General features: G+C 42.5%; 1 pseudogene; it reads right to left on the reverse strand.

Moving 5' to 3' along the window:
* Positions 1–7,520: 7,520 nt before the first annotated feature.
* LOC126951767 (uncharacterized) lies at positions 7,521–7,619 on the reverse strand (annotated as a pseudogene).
* Positions 7,620–8,840: the final 1,221 nt, after the last annotated feature.

Here is an 8,840-nt window from a genome sequence, read left to right on the forward strand (position 1 = left end):
TCAAAAAGTAACCCATTTGAGAGTGAATAAATTCTTCCCAGATTAAATTCTGGCTGATGAAGAACGCTTATTCCTAAAATAAAATCCCCACCCATTTTTGTCATCTCAGCCAACAACTAAAAATTGTCCCAGGAACCAACTGATTCACCCCATACGAAAAAACAGAATAACAGAGAAGAACAATAATCCCATTAACCTGGTAGATCCGGAATGAAATGTAGCTGGAGGATGGAGCAGATTGGAGGTGGGAACAGTGAACACTCAGCGGGCTCCCAGCCTTGAAAACCCCTGGAGTCTCAACAGCCTCAACCCATCTGGAAGGGAGGGCTTGGGGGAAAGGGTTGAGCGTGGCTGCAGGGATCAAAGCTAAGCAGGGGAAAACAGCTAGAGCACTGTCTGCTCTTTGAGCAAAGATAATAGAGTCCTCTCTGTGGTGAAGAGAATGAACACACAGGAAGATTTAAAAACACAACAAACCCGGAGCCGATCAGATTCCTTTATTCCATACCTCAAACTCATCAGGCTTGTCCTCAATTCAGAATCTCTCTATATTGAATTACAGGGTTAGGAAAATAAAGGGCATCCCGTTGAGTGCTTTTCAAACAGTGGGTTGCCACTGCTTAGTGTGAGATAATCAATTCAGAAGGTGGAGGTTTGCATTTAGAAACTGAAATAAATTCGAATGGAAAATAGAAGGAATTGCATGGAAAAGGGATAAATACTGTTTCAAGAATTTTTTTGGTGCGTATGTGTTTGGTACAGGTAAAATGCATCTTATTGTGGGCATTAGCCAAACGGTGAAACTGAAAACCAATCAAGTCTATCTCCCTGCCGTATTATTCTGGGTTACTAAAATCAGTTCTTCAGACCTTCAGGAATAGGCTTTTTATAACACCCACAGCTAATTCTCTGTCGAGATATTCCTCCTGCATTCTAGAAATATAGACAATGTCACAGATTCAATGCAAACCCTCCTGACAATAGCTGCTGGATCAGGCCTTGTATTCTGAGGAAGCTAATACTGTTTGTCAGAATCTGAGGGCAGCCTCCCTTTAAAGACCCTAATTAAGGAGAGGGAATGAAGAAAAAAATGGTAATAGCATGCCTCAAATGTGAGGCTGCCTCTTGGCCACTATTCATTAGAAAGCCCACAAACTGTGGGCTCTATTTAAGGAATGTCTGGGTTGGTTTTGGGCGGGGGAAGCAAAACAGACCCATTCAAATGCTTCCCCTTTTGCTCTCAACTCTGTTGTCAGCTTACTTTTCTCACCTTGACTTATTTCTTGAAATTTTAGTCAAATTCATTGACATTTTGCTTTATGATTTACAAAGCAGATGAGAGTGAATAGAGAAGGGACCTGACAGAGAAGAGAGCAGGACTATATAAAAGATTCTGGCAAGAGGTGAGAACATTCCTCGATCCACTGTAGAAAACCACCAGTGATCAAACAAACACACTGAATTCCGTTTCTAGGTCTCAAGGAATTAGGCATAACATTCAAAGTTGACTCGATAAAGGAAAGATTTATTATTATTATTATTATTATTTTGAGACGGAGTTTCGCTCTTGTCATCCAGGTTGGAGTGCAGTGGCCAGATCTCAGCTCACTGCAACCTTCGCCTCCCGGGTTCAAGCGATTCTTCCTCCTCAGCCTCCCTAGTAGCTGGGATTCCAGGCACTCGCCACCATGCCAGGCTAATTTTTATTTTTGTAGTAGAGAAAGGGTTTTGCCATGTTGGCCAGGCTGGTCTCGAACTCCTGACCTCAGGTGATCCACCCGTTTCGGCCTCCCAAAGTGCTGGGCTTACAGTCGTGAGCCACCGCGCCCGGTCAAAGAAAGATTATTAATGACAGACTTCATTGCGTTCTGCAAAGCTGAAAGGCAAGGAAAGAATTGGGGGATGGAGGGAGGAATTCCCTAAAACAAGGTCCAGTAAAGTGGTATAAAAAGAAAAAGGCAGATATCTTTCTATCCAGACACAAAAGAAAGTTCTTAAGGTTTTACAACGGTATGGCCACTAACACAACATTTCAAAGAGGAGCAAACTTACTTATCACCCCAAGAAATCAAAGTAAACCATGTGAAACCCAAGGGTAGGAAATCCTGCTGCTCAGATAAAGTATCCAGTGTGACACTGAAACAGCACTATTGCTTTCAGGCAGCCTGGCTTAACCTTGAGTAAAGCCTTTCCTGGGAGCTCAGCTCAGTGAAACAGACATTCTGTCAACTGTATCAGAGACAAGGATTTTAGCTGTAATTATGGTCTGCTAATCTGGTGTAGCTTTAGTTAAACAAACAGAATCAGCACATTATCATTAGGGAAGCAACATAGTCTCTCTCCCTTCCACAGAGCATTGCTCTAGGAGAGACTATTGAAAAGTTTGGCTGCTGTTACCAGTTTTACTTCTATCTAATCTTTTAGGAGCTCAGTTTCTCCAAATGAAGAAATGTGTGACACCCTCCCATCTCACAGGGTTGCCGAAAAAACTCAAAAAAGGCAGTGTTTAAACATGTCATAACTGGGCACTGAATGGTTCCTGATGAGTCTGTGCCGTTCTGTCCTTCCTCTCCCACCATCTCTGGGAAACTGGCATGAAATGGGTCTCACTGTCTACTTTTTTGTCCTTTCTTCCCAGGCCCTTCTCTCCTCTGGTTAACCTGGTCTGAAGACTTGGAGACATCTGTCATATTTTAGATGCAGAGGAGCATTTCCAGCTTAAATGGTTGCTTTCAGAGTACTAATTCCTGGTCTCCCTCCCCCACCCCAGAAAAGAATCTCATGGTGGGAAATTCAGTTTACTGAAAGCTGAATATTAACCATAATTTTGAGAGATAGCTTAGCTAATATTTCCTTTGAATTATGCCATAAGAGCAAAACTTGCCACATTTATGAGTCCTTTAATATGAAATTGTCTTCCTCCTTCCCTTCCTTTCCTTCCTTTCTCTTTTTCTCTTTTCTCTCCTCCCTCCCTCCCCTCCCTCCCTCCCCTCCCTCCCTCCCTCCCTCCCTCCCTCCCTCCCTCCCTCCTTCCTTCCTTCCTTCCTTCCTTCCTTCCTTCCTTCCTTCCTTCCTTCCTTCCTTCCTTCCTTCATATTTCTGCATGTCCACCATGTGCTAGGCTATCTCTAGCACAATCTCTCCTCCACACACTCACTTTAGTGAGAAATGTAAGTATAAAAATTGAAAACATATGTCATTATAGGTGTCAAAAGACAAAATTACAACAAATTTAGTTATAGATCAAAGATGGGCATTTATTTGGGATTTATGAATCAGGGCAGCCTTCATTCCACCAAATGTACTAAAAGCTCTCATGAGCAACTGCTGAACAGTGGGTTTTGTAAGGTGGGAACAAGGAAACAGAACAATACGGAGAACAAAAAGCTTGACTGGTAAACATCAGGTTACTTCAGGTTACTTTTTTATACGAGTTTAAGCAAAGGGAAAATAGCTGACTCAGGTAGACTGGAATCTCCAGTTTTCAGGAAAAACTGATCTGTTTTGAGATCTATTGACTTCCTTAAAGTTTCATTCTGTTGGCGTGGCATTTAGCACAAGTGAGTCCATTTCGGTTTGGTCTGGTCCCTTGGGGCCTAGTGCAGAAGCTCAGCCCAAAACAATAGTGTTCCATAATGCTGTTTAACGTTAGAGATGTTTGAAAGAGGTACTTCTGGCCAGGACTTGGTGGGCCAGAAAATACTTTTTGGTGAGATCTGAATTGAATCTTCAAGCATATGGGGGTCTAAAGTGCAGGCAAAGAGATACTGTAGACAGAGGATGGCAGTGGAGGTATGGAATGAGAAAAAAGATGATTTTCCAGAAACTATGTGTGATGTGACTGAGTAGCAAGGGATGGGGCTGAAGAAGCAAGTAGAGTCATTCTCTTGTCTTGTGATCTTGCTTTTTATTCTAGAGATAAATGATTTTTTCCGCATAATTTTAGCAGCAGACATTTTTCCCAAATTAAATTTTATATGGCATTCCAGTCAGGCGTGGTGGCTTATGCCTGTAATCCCAGCACTTTGGGAGGCCGAGGCAGGCAGATCACCTGAGGTCAGGAGTTCAAGACCAGCCTGGCCAACATGGTGAAACCCTGTCTCTACTAATAATACAAAAAACTTAGCCGGGTGTGGTGGCATGTGGCTGTAATCTCAGCTACTCGGGAGGCTGAGGCACAAGAATCACTTGAACTCTGGAGGTGGAGGTTGCAGTGAGCAGAGATAGCGCCATTGCACTCCAGTCTGGGCAACAAGAGTGAAACTCCATCTCAAAAAAAAAAAAAAAAAAAATTACGGCATTCCAACATTAAAAGATTTTCTTTTTTTTTCATCTTTTTTTTTTTTTAGACGGAGTCTCTCTGTCGCCCAGGCTGGAGTGCAGTGGCGCGATCTCGGCTCACTGCAAGCTCCGCCTCCCGGGTTCCCGCCATTCTCCTGCCTCAGCCTCCCGAGTAGCTGGGACTACAGGCGCCCGCCACCGCGCCCGGCTAATTTTTTGGTATTTTTAGTAGAGACAGTGTTTCATCGTGTTAGCCAGGATGGTCTCAATCTCCTGACCTCGTGATCCGCCCGCCTCGGCCTCCCCCTCCCAAAGTTCTGGGATTACAGCTGTGAGCCACCCTGGCCAAAAAATATTCTTTTAAATCTAGATTTAGATTAAAAGGAATTAGGATAAGCTTATTTTATAAATTAAAACAATGAACATTATGATGTTTGTTTGCATGCACATTTGATGTAGAGATTATGGATGGCAATTGTATCTTATACTAGCCTCAGCATTGCAATTCTTTTACATCTGAGTTTTGTTTCTTGTATAGTGGCAAGATAATTTTTACACAGATACATAGTTGCAAATGGTAACAACTTTAACATGAATTACCTGGAAACTCAGGATACTGTTCCATGGAAAGAGATGGCAGAGGAAGTTTTGTCCTCAGTTCTATACAAAAACAAAATTCCAATTTGGGTGACTAGGAGGATAATGGTATTGGCAATTAAAATGATTCCTCGCTAAAAAGAGAGAAAATTCCAAGAAAAAAAATCATGAGTTCGATTTTGGGCATTTTGTGTTTAAGGTGCTTTATTTAGAAATATAGGAATCTTCCTATAACCATGGAAATAATTGGTTCACTAAAAACCAAAGATGAAATATTGTTCTTTTAGGATTGTATAACCTCATGTAAACTTTTCCTCTGACCTCCAGCCGTGGCCTACTTTTAATGAAATTTTAATGGTTCATTTCAGAAACTCATCACTCTTGGAAATTCATGCAGCCACTCAGCCTGAGATTCAGAATTCTGCTGTTTCATCATTTCAGATTTCTTGACCTGGCTACAGATGCATCCAGGACAATGTCATTTTGTGTTTAGCAAAACTGAAATAACTCACAGACTCTTGTGTTCTTTTTGATTACTACACATATCTAAGCTAGGTCATGCTAGCATTCTTCTCTCTCGGTCAAGCTGAATTAAAATGTGTTTTAATGAATGACATGTTATAGAGCAAAATGTTCGTGTTGTTTCCCTAGCAGTATGGCACAACGATCATTCATTTATTCATTTACTTAACTATTCATCCGGTGGAAACATGCTTCCTTGATGAGGGTACATGAGTATTAGTTTGCTAGGGCTGCCATAATAAAGTATCACAGATTGGGTGTCTTAAATAACAGAAATGTATTCCTCGCAGTTCTGGAGGCTGGAGGTCCAAGATTGAAGTCCCGGCAGGTTGGTTTCTTCTGAGACCTCTTTCCTTGGCTTGCTTGCTGCCTCTTCACATGGTCTTTTCTCTGTGCAGGCCTCCTGGGATCTCTCAGTGTGTGCGAATTTCCTTTTCTTATAAGGACACCAGTGAGACTGAATTAGGGCCCACCTTAATGGCCTCATTTTGACTTAATTTCCTCTTTCATGACCTTACCTCCAATGACAGTCACATTTTAAGGTGCTTGGGTTTAGGGCTTCAACATATGAATTTGGGGTGAGGGATGGGGGATGGGGGAAAGGAGGCACAATTTAGCTCATAACAACGATTAAATATTTTGTTTTGGTTCTTACAAAAAAAGCAATTCTGACCTCAGCAGATTTAAGCTTTCTTCATAACATCATGATGTCTTCCATTTTCATTTGTATTTCCCTCCCTCCCTCCCTCCCTCCCTTCCTTCCTTCCTTCCTTCTTCTCTTCCCACCTTCCCCCTTTCCTCCCTTCCTCCCTCCTTTCCTCCCTTCCACTCTTCCTTCCTTCCTTCTTTCCTTCCTTCCTTCCTTCCTTCCTTCCTTCCTTCCTTCCTTCCTTCCTTCCTTCCTTCCTTCCTCCCTCCCTCCCTCCCTCCCTCCCTCCCTCCCTTCCTCCTTTCCTCCCTTCCTTCCTTCTTCTATGGCATCTCGCTCTGTAACCCAGGCTGGAGCGAGGTAGTGAGATTGTAGCTCACTGCAGCCTCTAACTTCTGAGCTCAAGCAATTCTCTGCCTCAGCCTCCCGAGTTGCTGGGACTACAGGCCTGTGCCACCATGGCCAGCTAATTTTCTTTCTCTCTCTCTCTTCTTCTTTCCTTTCCTTTCTTCTTTTCTTTCTTTCTTTCTTTCTTTCTTTCTTTCTTTCTTTCTTTCCTTCTTTCTTTCCTTTTTTCTTCTTTCTTTCCTTTTCTTTCTTTCTTTTTTCTTTCTTTCCTTCTTTCTTTCCTTTTTTCTTCTTTCTTTCCTTTTCTTTCTTTCTCTTTCTTTTTCTTTCTTTCTTTTTCTTGCTTTCTTTTTCTTGCTTTCTTTTTCTTTCTTTCTTTCTTTTTCTTTCTTTCTTTCTTTTTCTTTCCTTCCTTCCTTTCTTTTTTTTTTTTTTTTTTTTTTTTTTTTTTTGTGGAGACGGGGGACTTGCCATCTTGTCCATGCTGGTCACAAACTCTTGGGCTCAAGTGCTACTCCTGCCTTGACCTCCCAAAGCACTGGGATTATAGGTGTGAGCCGCCTGCAGCCGGACTCATTTGCATGTTGATGGAACTCAGAATGAAACTTTCCCTCCCCTGTTGGAAAAAGGAAGATAAATCTCTTCTGTGAGGTGTTATCGATAATGCAATACTTGTCAGCCTTTTTACTACCCCAACACATAGGAGGCAAGTCATGCATCCACAATAAATGAAAGGCTCACTAAGAGCCTGAGCTGTGGATTCCCACAGATCTGAATGCAAACCTTCCCTTTACACCTTACTCCAAAGCGGTGTGACTTTGTCTGATGTCTTATGTCTCTGCACAAATACAGTCCACACTACTTTATTTTGTTTTTTGATTTTTATGAGTAAATAGTAAGTGTACATATTTATGGGGTACGTGAGATGTTTTGATCCAGGCATGCAATGTGTAATAATCACATCACGGAATATGGGGCCTCCATCCCCTCAAGCAGTTATCCTTTGTGTTACAAACAGACTATACTCTTTTAGTGATTTTTAAATGTACAATTAAATTATTGATTATATTCACCCTGCTGTGCTATCAAACACTGGATCTTACTCATTCTTTCTAACTATGTTAAAAGTATGGAACACATCACAAATTTGTGTGTTATCCTTGCACGGGAGCCATGCTAATCTTCTCTGCACTGTTCCAATTTCCATGCATGTGTGCCATGCTACATTAGTAGAGCGATCCCAACAATACTGTGGCTTAAGAAGAGAGACGTTAAAATTAGCCAGACATGGTGGCGTGTATCTGTAGTTCCAGCTACTTGGGATGTTGAGGCAGATAATTGCTTGAACCAGGGAGGTGGAGGTTGCAGTGACCAAGACCGCGCCACTGCATTCCAGCCTGGGCAACAGAGTGAGACTCCATCTCAGAGAAAAAAAAAAAAAAAAAGGAAGAGAGATGTTTGTTTTTCTCTCCTGAAATAGTCCTCAGTGAAGCCGAACAGGGTAGGATGGACAGCTCAGTCCATCCTCAAAATACGGCTTCTATCGCTGGATCTATGAGGGTCTTCTAGCTCCTGCCCTTACATCTGCTTCCCAGACAGCAGGAATAGTCAAAGGAACAAGAAAATACACCCTTATTTCTTTTAAAGGCAAGGCTTGTTAAATAAAAGCACTTATATCCCATTGGCAAAAAGTTACATGGTTGTATCCGGTTGCAAAGATGCTGGGAAAATGTAATTTATAACTCAATGTTCCTGGGCACAGCTAAAACCCGGGCGTTTCATTTTTTAAACTTTTATTTTATTTTATTTTATTTTGAGATGGTGTTTCACTCTGTCACCCAGGCTGGAGTGCAGTGGCACAGTCTCAGCTCAATGCAACCTCCATCTCCTGGGTTCAAGCGATTCTCCTGCCTCAGCCCCCTGAGTAGCTAGGATTACAGGCACCCACCACCATGCCCAGCTAGTTTTTGTATTTTTAGTACAGACAGGGCTGCACCATGTTGGCCAGACTGGTCTCGAACTCCTGACCTCAGGTGATCTGCCTGCCTTGGCCTCCCAAAGTGCTGGGGTTACAAGAGCGAGCCACCGTGCCACCGCGCCTGGCCAGGGGTTTCCTTGTTAAAGAAAGAGGAGAATGACTAATATTGTTGTATGTCTTAGCTTGGGTTCCTGCAAAGCAGGGTCTAAGACAAGGGACTTGGATGCAGGTAGTGTATCTGCATTTACCTGTTGACTGATGATACTGACCCCAGGAAGCAGAAGTGAGGTATGAGAAGAGAGAGACAAGGAAGTGAGAAAGCCTATAAAGTGTGTGCTACTCGGTTGGAAACCATTAAGGAAAAATGAGGCCCACTTACACTGGGGATCAGCTGTGGAACTTCATAGAATGTGCTTCAGCGTTGTTCCACTGAAGGACAAGGAGGCTGGGATATTAATCTGCTGA

The sequence above is a fragment of the Macaca thibetana genome, chromosome 3 (genome assembly GCF_024542745.1).
Source record: "Macaca thibetana thibetana isolate TM-01 chromosome 3, ASM2454274v1, whole genome shotgun sequence".
Lineage (NCBI taxonomy): Eukaryota > Metazoa > Chordata > Mammalia > Primates > Cercopithecidae > Macaca > Macaca thibetana.